The sequence below is a fragment of the Rhinatrema bivittatum genome, chromosome 3 (assembly GCF_901001135.1).
Source record: "Rhinatrema bivittatum chromosome 3, aRhiBiv1.1, whole genome shotgun sequence".
NCBI classification, from domain to species: domain Eukaryota; kingdom Metazoa; phylum Chordata; class Amphibia; order Gymnophiona; family Rhinatrematidae; genus Rhinatrema; species Rhinatrema bivittatum.
In genome coordinates this window covers 264,203,092-264,217,702 of record NC_042617.1, presented here as the reverse complement: position 1 = coordinate 264,217,702, position 14,611 = coordinate 264,203,092, and positions in this window count along the sequence as shown.

Sequence of the window (14,611 nt, the reverse complement as noted above, 5' to 3'; positions counted from 1 at the left end):
GCCGTTGAGCTAGCAACGAAAGTACGGAATCTAGGAGTAATAATTGACCCTGAGCTAAACATGAAACAATACATCTTATTGAAAGTAAAAGAAGGATACGCGAAACTAATGATCCTGAGAAGACTTAAACCTCTACTAACACTAAACAATTTCCGCACAGTTCTACAGGCAATGATATTCACAAGGACAGATTACTGTAACTCCCTAGTTTTAGGACTACCAAAATCTACGATTTGGCCACTGCAAATCTTACAAAACTCAGCTGCCAGAATATTGACTGGCAAAAAAAAGAATGACCACATTACAGGAACTCTCGCCGAATTACACTGGCTTCCAATCGAACAAAGAATACAATATAAGGTTTTATGTATAATTCACAAACTAATCCATGATGAAAACGCTGACTGGCTTAACACTGCACTATGCGTACATGTCCCACAAAGAAACCTGAGATCTGCTAATAAGGCTCTGCTTACTGCCCCCTCTGTCAAAACAGCACGCCTCACACAAGTAAGGGAAAGAGCACTATCACTGGCTGACCCTGTGCTATGGAACACCATGCCACTCGAAATAAGGCTACAGAGAAATTTGAAAATATTCAAAACCAATCTAAAAACCTGGCTCTTTAAACAAGCTTTTATAAAGATAAAGAAAAGGAGAAAAACAGCTGATGGATAAGGACGCACCAAACAAAAAGTTGTAACTAGTAACCTACAAATGCATATTCATGTTAATTTCAAACCTCCTAACACCCGTGATGGTCTCTATGAATACTTGGTAATGCCCTTTGGGTTGTGTAATGCCCCTGCAATATTTCAGTTCATGGTGAATAAGTTCTTTCAGGATTTTCTCTACCCCCATACAGTAGTTTACCTCAATGACATCTTGACCTTCTCCATTGGCTCCTTGCCTCCCTCCCATACTCTCTTGTATATAGTACTTTATCTTCGTTCTCCCTTCTTATTTCCTACTCCCAGTTAAGGCATCCTTGTTATAATGTAACTTTATGCTCCTTCAAATTGTCTCTTGTTGATTGGTTGGTTATAGTTACTGCTTAGTTCGACGTAAACAGAGTTGATTTGATTTGTATCAAGAAAGTCGGTATATAAAAGCCTTTAATAAATAAATAAAATAAGTAAGTCCTGCAGAGACTTTGTTATCTCCAGCTTAGCATAGAAATGGTGAAGTGCATCTTCAAACAAGAGGAACTTTCCTTCTCGGAGTACATGATATCTCATCAAGACCTCAGTATGGACCCAGATAAACTGAATGCCATCAAACAATAGTCCCATCCTGTGGGTTTCAAGGCCCTGCAGCGCTTCCTAGGCTTTTCTGATTAGTACTGGCAATTTATCCCTAACTACTCCTCTTTGGTAGCTCCATTCACCACCCTAAGAAGGGATCAGATACCAAGAACTGGACCATAGTGGCTGCACAAGCTTTTGAACAGCTCAAAGACGAATTCATCAGGGATTCTTGCCTATACTGCCCAGATCCAACAAAACCTTTTATTCTAGAAGTAGATGTGTCCACCCTCAGGGCTGGCACTGTCCTCTCGCAACATAATCATACTAATACTCTGATCACCTGTTCCTACTTCTCATAGATATTCTCCCCAGCAGAAAAAAAATTATACCATTGGTGACCATGAGCTCCTAGCAGTCTTCAGAAGAAGGGTGGCACCTACTGGAAAGTGCTAAATACCCAGTGACCATCTTTACAGACTATAAAAATCTGCAACATTTGCTACAGTCTTAGAGATTGAACTCCAGGCAAGCCCATTGGTCTTTATGCTTTAACCAATAGTGGAACGCAAGATTTGGTGAGAGAGGTAACGGGGGTAGGGCCACTTGGCAACAGTGATCATAACATGATAAAATTTAAACTAATAACTGGAAGGGGGATAAAAAGTAAATCTGCAGCTCTAACACTAAATTTTAAAAAGGGAAACTTTGATAAAATGAGGAAAATAGTTAGAAAAAAACTGAATGGTGCAGCTGCAATGGTTAAAAGTGTTCAACAGGCTTGGACATTGTTTAAAAATACAATCCTAGAGGCGCAGTCCATATGTATTCCACGCATTAAGAAAGGTGGAAGGAAGGCAAAATGATTACTGTCATGGTTAAAAGGTGAGATGAAAGAGGCTATTTTAGCCAAAAAACATCCTTCAAAAATTGGAAGAAGGATCCATCTGAAGAAAATAGGATAAAACATAAGCATTGTCAAGTTAAGTGTAAAACACTGAAAAGACAGGCGAAGAGAGAATTTGAAATGAAGTTGGCCATAGAGGCACAAACTCATAATAAAAACTTTTTAAAATATATCCAAAGCAAGAAACCTGTGAGGGAGTCGGTTGGACCATTAGATGACAGAGGGGTTAAAGGGGCTCTTAGGGAATTGCAGAAAGACTAAATGAATTCTTTGCCTCCGTGTTTACTAATGAGGATGTTGGGGAGATACCAGTTCCGGAGATGATTTTCAGGGGTGATGAGTCAGACAAACTGATCGAAATCACTGTGAACCTGGAAGATGTAATAGGCCAGATTGACAAACTAAAGAGTAGCAAATCACCTGGACCGGATGGTATGCTTTGTAGGGTACTGAAGGAACTCAAAAATGAAATTTCTGATCTATTAGTTAAAATTTGTAACCTATCATTAAAATCATCCATTGTACCTGAAGACTGGAGGGTGGCCAATGTAACCCCAATATTTAGAAAAGGCTCCAGGGGCGATCCAGGAAACTATAGACCAGTGAGCGTGATTTCAGTGCCTGGAAAAATAGTGGAAACTATTCTCAAGATCAAAATCGTAGAGCATATAGAAAGACATGATTTAATGGGACACAGTCAACATGGATTTACCCAAGGGAAGTCTTGCCTAACAAATCTGCTTCATTTTTTTGAAGGGGTTAATAAACATGTGGATAAAGGTGAACTGGTAGATGTAGTGTATTTGGATTTTCAGAAGGCGTTTGACAAAGTCCCTCATGAGAGGCTTCTAAGAAAACTAAAAAATCATGGGATAGGAGGCGATGTCCTTTCGTGGATTACAAACTGGTTAAAAGACAGGAAATAGAGAGTAGGATTAAATGGTCAATTTTCTCAGAGGAAAAGGGTAAACAGTGGAGTGCCTCAGGGATCTGTACTTGGACTGGTGCTTTTCAATATACATATAAATGATCTGGAAAGGAATACGACGAGTGAGGTTATCAAATTTGAGGATGATACAAAATTATTCAGAGTAGTTAAATCACAAGCAGACTGTGATACATTACAGGAGGACCTTGCAAGACTGGAAGATTGGGCATCCAAATGGCAGATGAAATTTAATGTGGACAAGTGGAAGGTCTTGCATACAGGGAAAAATAACCCTTGCTGTAGTTACACGATGTTAGGTTCCATATTAGGAGCTACCACCCAGGAAAAAGATCTAGGCATCATAGTGGATAATACTTTAAAATTGTCGGCTCAGTGTGCTGCAGCAGTCAAAAAAGCAAATAGAATGTTAGGAATTATTAGGAAGGGAATGGTTAATAGAACTGAAAATGTCATAATGCCTCTATATCGCTCCATGGTGAGACCGCACCTTGAATACTGTGTACAATTCTGGTCGCCGCATCTCAAAAAAGATATAGTTGCAATGGAGAAGGTACAGAGAAGAGCAACCAAAATGATAAAGGGGATAGAACAGCTCCCCTATGAGGAAAGGCTGAAGAGGTTAGGGCTGTTCAGCTTGGAGAAGAGACAGCTGAGGGGGGATATGATAGAGGTCTTGAACGAGTAGATGTGACTCAGTTATTTACACTTTCGAATAATAGAAGGACTAGGGGGCATTCCATGAAGTTAGCAAGTAGCACATTTAAGACTAATCGGAGAAAATTCTTTTTCACTCAATGCACAATAAAGCTCTGGAATTTGTTGCCAGAGTATGTGGTTAGTGCAGTTAGTGTAGCTGGGTTCAAAAAAGGTTTGGATAAGTTCTTGGAGGAGAAGTCCATTAATGGAGAAATTACTTACCTGATAATTTCGTTTTCCTTAGTGTAGACAGATGGACTCAGGACCAATGGGTATAGTGTACTCCTGTTAACGATCAGATTTCAATCTGACGTCAGCCCCTAGTACATATACCCCTGCAGGAAGTGCAGATCCTCAGTATTCTTCCTTGCAAAGCATCGTGGATATTTATTTTATTTATTTATTTTTAGTTTTTTATATACCGATGTTCCTGTATAATATATGTTTGACTGATTGATTAAATTTATAATTTGAATAACTTTATAACTTAGTTAACGTTAAAACTTGATTAACCTGATTAATAGATTGGTTGGTGAGCTATAGCTGGAGACCGCCAGGGAGCTCAATCTGAAGCGTCGACACCCGGGGTAGGGTGGATATCCTGGGTAAATGAAATTCTGGCTTACCCTTGAGTCATGTATGTGTCCGGCAGCCAAGGACGGGATACTGAGTCCATCTATCTACACTAAGGAAAACGAAATTATCAGGCAAGTAATTTCTCCATTTCCTAGCATGTAGCAGATGGACTCAGGACCACTGGGATGTATAAAAGCTACTCCCGAACCAGGTGGGAGGCTGCCCGTGACCCACTCAGTATTGCCCTTGCAAATGCCGTATCCTCCCGAGCTTGAATGTCGAGACGGTAAAATCTGGAGAAAGTATGGATGGAGGACCATGTCGCTGCCCTGCAAATCTCGGCGGGTGACATCATTCTGGTCTCCGCCCAGGACGCTGCCTGGGCTCTGGTCGAATGGGCCTTAACCTGTAGAGGCGGGGGCTTTCCTGCTTCTACGTAGGCCACCTTGATGACTTCCTTGATCCAGCGGGCTATCGTGGCCCGCGAGGCCGCTTCCCCTTGTTTCTTCCCGCTGTGAAGGACGAAAAGGTGGTCCGTCTTTTCTTACGGGTTCCGATATTTCCAGGTATCTGGATAAGAGTCTGCCGACATTGAGGTGGCGTAGGCTCTGGGCTTCTTCCGAATTCTTCAGGGCATTCACCGATGGGAGTGAGATGGTCTGGTTAAGGTGGAAATGAGAGACCACTTTGGGGAGGAACGAGGGAACCGTGCGTAGTTGTATGGATCCCGGTGTGATCCTGAGGAACGGTTCACGGCAGGACAGTGCTTGTAGTTCCGAGATACGGCGGGATGAGCAAACTGCCAGCAAAAATGTTTGGATTACTTACCTGGTAATCCCCTTTTCCTTAGTGTAGACAGATGGACTCAGTACGAATGGGTTAGTATCCGCGTGCTAGCAGTTGGAGACGGATCTGACGTCAGCACGGGGTATATAGCCCCACAGGAAGCGCAGCGATTCAGTAATCTTCCTTGCGAAAGCTGTTATGGATGTGTGTACTGACGCTCAGTGAAAAGTGAAAAAGTGAAAACAGGACCCCCCCTAACCGATTGACAGTGGCTGGAGACCGCCAGCAGTCCCAACCGGAAGGCGCTGACACCTGGTAGAGTGTATGCCCGTATGTAAGACAAATGCCATGGCTTACCTGGAATCGGTGAAACCCATGTACACAGGCAGCTGGGAGGGATGCTGAGTCCATCTGTCTACACTAAGGAAAAGGGGATTACCAGGTAAGTAATCCAAACATTTCCTGGCGTGTAGCCAGATGGACTCAGTACGAATGGGATGTACAAAAGCTTTACTCCCCGCCGGGGCGGGAGGCTGCCTGAGGACCCTGTAGTACCGCCCTTGCAAAAGCAGAGTCCTCCCTGGCCTGGACATCCAGACGGTAGAACCTGGAAAAGGTATGAAGGGAGGACCACGTCGCTGCTTTACAGATTTCTGTCGGCGACAGCATCCCGGATTCAGCCCAAGATGCTGCTTGCGCTCTGGTAGAATGAGCCTTAACCTGTACAGGCGGAGCCTTCCCAGCCTCCACGTAGGCTGCTCTGACAACTTCTTTAATCCAGCGGGCAATGGTGGGCCGAGAGGCTGCGTCACCTTGCTTCTTCCCGCTGTGTAGGACGAACAGGTGGTCCGTCTTTCGCAGGTCTTGTGTCACGTCCAGATACCTGGGCAGCAATCTGCCGATGTCGAGATGGCGTAATAAACGGCCTTCTTCAGATTTCTTCAAACCTCCCGTGGTAGGCAAGGAGATAGTTTGGTTAAGATGAAACTGTGAAACCACTTTAGGGAGAAAGGAGGGAACTGTCCGAAGATGGATAGCTTCCGGAGTGATCCGTAGAAAGGGCTCACGGCAGGACAGTGCTTGTAGCTCAGAGATGCGTCGTGCGGAGCACACCACCAGCAAGAACACCAACTTCAAGGTGAGAGACCGGAGAGATAAGCCCCGAAGGGGTCGGAAGGTGGATCCCGCGAGGAAATCCAAAACAAGATTAAGGTTCCATAAGGGCACAGGCCACTTTAGTGGCGGACGAATATGCTTGACCCCTTGCAGGAAACCAGAAACATCTGGATGCTTGGCGATGGTCTTGCCATCCCTCCTGGGACCATAGCAAGACAGCGCCGCAACCTGAACTTTGATGGAGCTGAGGGAGAGACCCTTCTGAAACCCATCCTGCAGGAAATCCAACACGATAGGTATGGTGGTGGCATGTGGATTGGTGCCATGAGTGTCGCACCATGCTTCAAATACTCTCCAGATCCGGACGTAGGTGAGAGATGTGGAAAACTTGCGAGCTCGGAGGAGTGTATCAATCACGGGCCCCGAGTAACCTCTCTTTTTCAGTCTAGCCCTCTCAAGGGCCAGACCGTAAGAGAGAGAATTGAGCTGGATCCGCGTGGAGGATGGGACCTTGACGTAGAAGGTCCCGGAGAGGAGGCAGAGGAAGAGGCTCCCCTGCCAGTAGTCTCATGTCCGCGTACCAGGGTCTTCTTGGCCAGTCTGGTGCCACTAGAAGAACTAGGCCCCGGTGCGTCTGAATCCTGTGGATGATGGCGCCCAGCAGAGGCCACGGAGGAAACGCGTATAGTAGAGTCCCTGGAGGCCACGGCTGAACCAGGGCATCGATTCCGTGTGAGAACGGGTCGCGCCTGCAGCTGAAGTAGCTGGGGACTTGAGCATTGGACTTGTCCGCCAGTAAATCCATGGCCGGAATCCCCCAGTGATAGACAATCATCTGGAAAGCTGCGGGGGACAGCTGCCACTCTCCTGGATTTAGGCGTTCCCTGCTGAGGAAGTCTGCTGTGGTATTGTCCTTCCCGGCAATGTGTACGGCGGAGACGTCCTGCAGATTCGCTTCTGCCCAAACCATCAGTGGGGCGATCTCCAGAGAGACTTGTCGGCTTCTGGTTCTGCCCTTCCGGTTGATGTAGGCCACCGTGGTGGCGTTGTCGGACATCACTCTGACGGCTCTGTGCTGCAGTCTGTGAGCGAATCGCAGGCATGCCAATCGGACCGCCCGGGCTTCCAGGCGATTGATGTTCCACGTGGACTCCTCTCTGTCCCACCGCCCTTGCGCGGTGAGTTCTTCGCAATGTGCTCCCCAGCCGCTCAGGCTGGCATCCGTGGTGAGCAAGGTCCACGTGGGCGAGGACATCTTCGACCCCCTGCTCAGGTGGTTGGACTGCAACCACCACCGCAGCTGGGTCCGAACGCTGGCCGGTAGAGGGAAGGTGCGTGGAATAGTCCCGTCGACGGGGGCTCCAGCGAGAGAGCAGGGAATGTTGTAGAGGTCTCATATGGGCCCGCGCCCAAGGCACCACTTCCAGGGTGGAGGCCATGAGACCCAGAACCTGCAGATAATCCCAGGCTATGGGCCGACTGACACCCATCAGATACTGGATACGCTGTCGAAGCTTCAACTGTCTCTTGGGCGTAAGACTGACCGTGTCCGCCCGAGTGTCGAACTGCACTCCCAGATACTCGATTGACTGGGAAGGCTGTAGGCAGCTCTTGCTGAGGTTGATTACCCAGCCCAAGCTTTCCAGAAGGGCGATCACTCTGCCGGTCGTCCGCAGGCTCTCCTCTCGAGATTTTGCCCTGATCAGCCAGTCTTCTAGGTAGGGATGGACCAGAATCCCTTCCCGCCTGAGTGCTGCTGCCACCACTACTACCACTTTGGTGAATGTCCGTGGGAACGTGGCCAACCTGAAGGGTAGAGCCCGAAACTGGAAGTGGCGGCCCAGAACCTTGAAGCGCAGGTAGCGCTGATGATCCGGATGGATCGGAATATGAAGATATGCTTCTGACAGGTCTAATGCCGTGAGGAATTCTCCGGGCTGGACTGCGGCTTTGACGGAGCGCAGAGTTTCCATGCGAAACCTCGGTACTCGTAAGTAGCGATTGACTGACTTGAGGTCCAGCACAGGCCGAAAAGTGCCCCCTTTCTTGGGAACCATGAAATAAATGGAATAGTGTCCAGAAGTCACTTCCCAGGCAGGTACTGGGAGGATGGCGTTCAAGGACAGGAGCCTCGCCAGGGTAGCTTCTAACGCTGCCGTCTTGTGCCGGGGACATGAAGATTCCACAAACCTGTCCGGAGGAAGATGATGAAAATCCAGAAAATATCCTTCCCGGATAACGGCGAGGACCCACTGGTCCGACATAATCTCGACCCATCTGGGGTAGAAGAGGGTCAACCTGCCCCCTATGGCTTCGTTCCCCAGATGAATCGGCAAATTCTCATTGCGGGGCGCGACCGGGGCCCGAGCCCGGGCCAGCCCCCCGCTTGCGCTGCTTGGTCCGAAAGGACTGATTCCTGGCCGGAGGACGAGTCGCCTGATAGCGCCCCCTATACGGAACAAAGCGCTGGGAACTCCTGCCCCTGTAGGGCCGTGGAAAGGAGCGCTGTCCCCTCCTGGATCGATCTTCCGGAAGTCTAGGCACAGGAGAGGCACCCCAGGTAGTGGCTAGCTTATCAAGGTCACTACCAAACAGAAACGAGCCCTGAAAGGGTAACCTGGTGAGACGAGACTTCGAAGGCGCATCAGCTGACCATGGCCAGATCCAGAGCTGCCTCCTGGCGGCTACGGAGGATGAAATCCCCTTAGCTGTAGTGCGAACCAAATCAGAGGCGGCATCGGTGAGGAAGGAAAGAGCGGACTCCATGTCAGCCGCTGGAGCGTTGTTCCTGACCTGAGACAAGCAGGCACGTGTCACCACCGTGCAGCAGGCCGCAATCCGCAAAGAAAGAGCTGCCACCTCAAAAGTTTGTTTCAGAATGGTGTCCATTCGTCTGTCATGGGGCTCCCTGAGGGCCGTTCCCCCTTCCACTGGAATAGTAGTGCGCTTGACCACAGCGCTAATTAAGGCGTCCACCTGAGGACATGCCAGCAGGTCCTGGAGAGCCGGTGCCAATGGGTACATGCCTTTCAGGGCCCGGCCCCCTTTGAAGGAAGCCGCCGGCACCGCCCATTCCAAATCTATGAGTTGCTGAGCTGCCTGCAAGAAAGGAAAATGGCGAGCTGTAGGACGAAGACCTTCCAGCAGGGGGTTCTGCGCAGAAGGTACCGAAGCACTGGGACCAGTGATATCCAACTCCGCCAGACACTGAGTCACGAGGTCCGAGAGGTCCTCCTTAGGGAAGAACCGCCTCATGGTTCTATATGGCTCAATCCCCGGGGGGGGGGGGGGTCCCCCTCATCTGGGAGGTCCGACTCGTCCGGCGAAACCTCCTGGTCCGATTGATCTGGACTGTCCAGAGGCGGGAGGTCCCGCTCCCGATAAGGCCGTGAGGATCCAGGCACAGGATCCCTAGGTGCTGCCACCGTAGCGGCGGCCGCAGCAGGCGCCACAGATGCAGCCACTGCAGGAACCGCAGCAACAGCAGGAACCACCGGAGCAACAGGGACAGTAGGGCCGGGATGGGAAGCCGTCTGCATCTAGACGAAGGCATGAATCCCCTTAAAGAGATCCACCCAGGAAATGGAAGCAGCCTCGAATCGCCGGGGTACAAGCTCCCCCGGGATTCCCGAATGGTCAAGACTGCCCCCCAAATCAGGGGTAACCCCAGGGGAACTGACAAGAAACTGCGGCTGAGACTGGTCCTGGCCGGAGGGTCCCCCTGCCGCCTCACATTGGGCACATAGTGAGTCTGGCGCAGTACTGCGTGTGGCCCTAAGGTGGCATGCAGAGCAGAGGCCAAGGGCTGAAATGCCTGAGACAAGCGGCTGCGCCGCTGAGGATGCGGCTGCGTGCTGATCCATACCAAATAGAACAAGTGCGCAATAATATGCGGCAGCAATAGGCGCTTAATACAACAGGCGCACAAGAAGAAATGCGGCAGCAATAGGCGCGTAATACAACCGGCGCACAAGAAGAAATGCGGCAGCAATAGGCGCTTAATACAGCAAGCGCACAATAGTAAGAATATGCTGAATGGCATTCAATAGGCAATCAGCACTTAAGCAGTTAGCAATATACGCTTAATGGCATTCAATAGGCAATCAGCACTTAAGCAGTTAGCAATATACGCTTAATGGCATTCAATAGGCAATCAGCACTTAAGCAGTTAGCAATATACGCTTAACAGTAGGCAATAGGCAATCAGCAGTAAGCCGTTTAGCAATATACGCTCTATGGCATGCAATAGGCTTTCAATAATATGCGGCAAATACTCACAGTGGCGGCCAATATGCGAAAACAATACCATATACGCACAAGGAGGAAGAAAGCCGCGCCTATTACGGGCGAGGAATACCTGAATAGGGCCACAAAATGGCGTCCTCCACGGCTTGCCACGCCGCCGATCCTCTAGGTTTCGGAGACCTGGGCGAAGAGACGTACGCCTTACCAGATCTTCGGCGCTCCCGGGCTGGAACTCAGGCGGTCTCCGGCTGCGGGGGAAAGGGCCAGTACCGTTCACCACCGCGATTGAGGAACAGCACCCGCTACCTCGTCCACGCCGGGACCGAGGGCCTCGAAGCTCCACCCGAGTCTCCCCCGGGGGGCTCTGCCCCTGCTGCGGTTCGGCCGGACCGAGGACTTTCACCTCCGGGGGACCACGGTAGTCACCCCGGGAAGCTCAACTGGGGGGGGGAACGGACAGAACGTCCCCTGAGGAGCGCGGGGCGTAAGAGTCGAGGAGACAGGGAAAGAAGAAACTAGAACGAAAAGAAAAGAGAAAAATTAAAGTAGTCTTGGAAAGCACGCTGAACAGCGTGCAGGCACTCCAAACTGCTTTGGAGACGGAAATTACTGAATCGCTGCGCTTCCTGTGGGGCTATATACCCCGTGCTGACGTCAGATCCGTCTCCAACTGCTAGCACGCGGATACTAACCCATTCGTACTGAGTCCATCTGGCTACACGCCAGGAAATACAGTCTTTAAAGTCAAGACGGAGAGACAGGCCTCGGAGGGGTCTGAAACCGTTTCCTGCTAGAAAGTCCAGGACGAGGTTGAGATTCCATAGAGGTACCGGCCACTTTTGAGGTGGGTGGATGTGTTTGACTCCCTTCAGGAAGCGTGACACGTCTGGGTGAGAAGCTATGCTGTCGCCTTCGCTCCTAGAGCCATAGCACGATAAAGCTTCCACCTGTACCTTGATGGAATTGAGGGACAGGCCCTTCTGAAGCCCGTTCTGTAAGAATTCCAGGATCACTGGAACTGTGAATGAGCGTGGGTTGATGTTGTTATCATTGCACCAGGCTTCGAATACTCTCCAAATCCTTATGTACGTTAGTGAGGTGGAGAACTTGAGTGCCTGGAGGAGGGTGTAGATTACAGCCCCCAAGTATCCGTTCTTCCTCAGGCGAGCCCTCTCAATGGCCAGACCGTAAGAGAGAATTGTGCTGGGTCCTCGTGGAGGATCGGTCCTTGCTGTAGTAGGTCTCTGTGAGGCGGCAGGGGAAGAGGGTTCCCTGACAGTAGTCTTCTCATGTCCGTGTACCACGGTCTTCTTGGCTAATCTGGAGCCACCAGAAGAACTAGTCCCTTGTGTAGCTGTATCTTGTGAATGATTGCGCCCAGCAAGGGCCACGGCGGGAAGGCATATAGTAGGGTCCCCAGTGGCCAGGTCTGCACCAGGGCGTCGATTCCTTGAGACTGCAGTTCCCGTCTGTGGCTGAAGTATCTGGGTACTTGCGCGTTGGCTCTGCTTGCCAGAAGATCCATGACCGGTGTCCCCCACCGGTTCACTATTATCTGGAATGCTGTGGCCGACAGCTTCCATTCTCCGGGATCTAGGCTCTCTCTGCTGAGGTAGTCCGCCGTTATGTTGTCTTTCCCGGCGATGTGGACGGCAGAGATCTCCTGGAGATTTGCTTCCGCCCATGCCATCAGTGGGTCTATTTCTAGGGACAACTGCTGACTTCTGGTGCCCCCTTGTCGGTTGATGTAGGCTACAGTTGTGGCGTTGTCTGACATCACCCTTACCACTTTGTCCCGGATTCTGTGGGCGAACCGTAGGCAGGCTAGTCTGACTGCCCTTGCTTCCAGGTGGTTGATGTTCCATCCTGCCTCTTCGGTGTTCCACCGCCCTTGTGCAGTTAACTCCTCGCAGTGTGCCCCCCATCCTCGCAGACTGGCATCTGTGGTGAGCAGGGTCCATGTCAGGGAGGATAGTCTTGATCCTCTGTTTATGAGGTTGGTCTGTAGCCACCACCGTAGCTGGGTCCGGAGCCTGCTCGGGAGTGCCAGCCGAACGGTGTAGTTCTGGGTCCGTGGGCTCCATCTTGATAGGAGAGAGTGCTGAAGGGGCCTCATGTGGGCTCTTGCCCATGGCACTACTTCCAGTGTGGATGCCATCAGCCCGAGGACTTGCAGGTAATCCCATGCTGTGGGACAAGGGTCATTCAGTAGTGTTTGCAGCCGGTTCCACAGTTTTGATCTCCTCATGAGGGTCAGGCTGACCTTGTCTTCTTTGGTGTCGAATCGGACTCCTAGGTATTCCAGTGACTGGGATGGCTGTAGAGAACTCTTGTTTGTGTTGACCACCCATCCTAGGCTCTCTAGTAGAGTTATGACTCTGCTGGTCGCTTGGTGGCTTTCTGCTGGTGACTTTGCTCTGATCAGCCAATCGTCTAGGTAAGGGTGTACCAGGATCCCTTCCTTCCTCAATGCTGCTGCCAACACCATTACCTTGGTAAATGTCCGGGGAGCTGTGGCTAACCCGAAGGGACGCGCCCAGGAACTGGTAGTGGCGGTCCAGGACCTTGAAGCGTAGATATCTCTGGTGTTCCTGGTAAATTGGTATATGCAGGTAGGCTTCCGAGAGATCCAGGGAGGTGAGGAACTCTCCCGGTTGTATTGCCTTTATCACGGAGCGCAGGGTTTCCATGCGGAAGCGGGGGATCCTCAGGTGACGGTTGACTGACCTGAGGTCCAGGATGGGCCAGAACGTTCCCTCTTTCTTGGGAACGATAAAGTAAATGGAATAGTGCCCCGTATTTGCTTCCTGTGGAGGTACCGGTATGATGGCCTTGAGAGCCAGAAGTCTGTTTAGCGTGGATTCCACTGCTGCCCTCTTGGCGGGGTCGTGGCAAGGAGACTCCACAAACTTGTCCGGAGGGGTTCGCAGGAAATCCAAATATTACCCCTCCCGAATGATGGCTAGGATCCACTTGTCCGAAGTTCTCTCGACCCATCTGCGGTAGAATAGGGTTAGTCTGCCCCCTATGGCTTCTTCCTTGACGGGTCGGCTGAATCTCATTGTGGGGTGCGGCTGGGGCCTGAACCCGAGCCGGTTCCTCTCTTGTTGTGCTTGTTCCGAAAGGACTGGTTTCTGCCTGTGGAGCGTGGCGCTTGATAGCTGTTCCTGCTATAAGGGTTGAAGCGCTGTGATCCTCTGCCCCGGGATGATCTGGGGAAGGGTCGCTGGTTTCTCTTTGTCTTGTCTTCTGGTAAGCACGGCAATGGGGAGTCTCCCCATTTGTCTGCCAGTTTCTCCAGTTCGCTTCCGATAGGTCTGGCGGAGGCCTTCCAGTAGGGGATTCGGCTTAGGTTCCCCTGGAGTGTCTGGGGCCGGGATGGCGAGCTCCGAGAGACATTGTGAGACTAAGTCCGGGAGTTCGTCCCTTGCGAAAAAGCGTCTCATGGTGCAGTGAGGTTCTGTCCCCGGGGGGAGTTCTTCTTCCAGGGGTTCGGCCTCCTCTTCGGATATGTCAGAGTCCTTATAAATGGGACTTCTGGATCTTGGAGGCCTGTATCTTTCTCTTGAGGGGCCTGGTGCATCAGGGTCCTCTCGTGGAGCATGTGGATGCGAAGCTTCAGTTTGCATTCGAACAAAGGTGTGGATCCCCTTGAAAAATTCCACCCATGAGAGAGACGCAGGGTCCAAGCCGAGTGGCGCCGGCTCTTTGGGGGTCCCCGGCTGAGGGGGTGTCCCTCTGGGATTTACAAGGTCCGGGGTGTCGCCCGAGGAGCTGGTACTCGGCCCTGAGTGCACAAGGCCTTGGCCTGGGTCCCCCAGGGCGTCCTCACACTGGGAACATAGGGCATCGGCCGCCTCGCTCTGTGCAGCCCTAATGTAGCATGCCGGGCAGAGATCTTGCGCTTTTAGCTCAGTTTCTGGTGGTGCCATAGTTGACTGCTCGTAAATCTTAAGCGCTCCTGTGCGCCCGGGTCGCGTGTAAGATATGCGCGCGGCTGTGCGCCCAAGGATTATTTATGTGCACAGCTCGCGGCGCGTGTAATCTGTGCGCCTCGCCTATGCGCGTGTAGCTTATGCGCACAAGCTATGT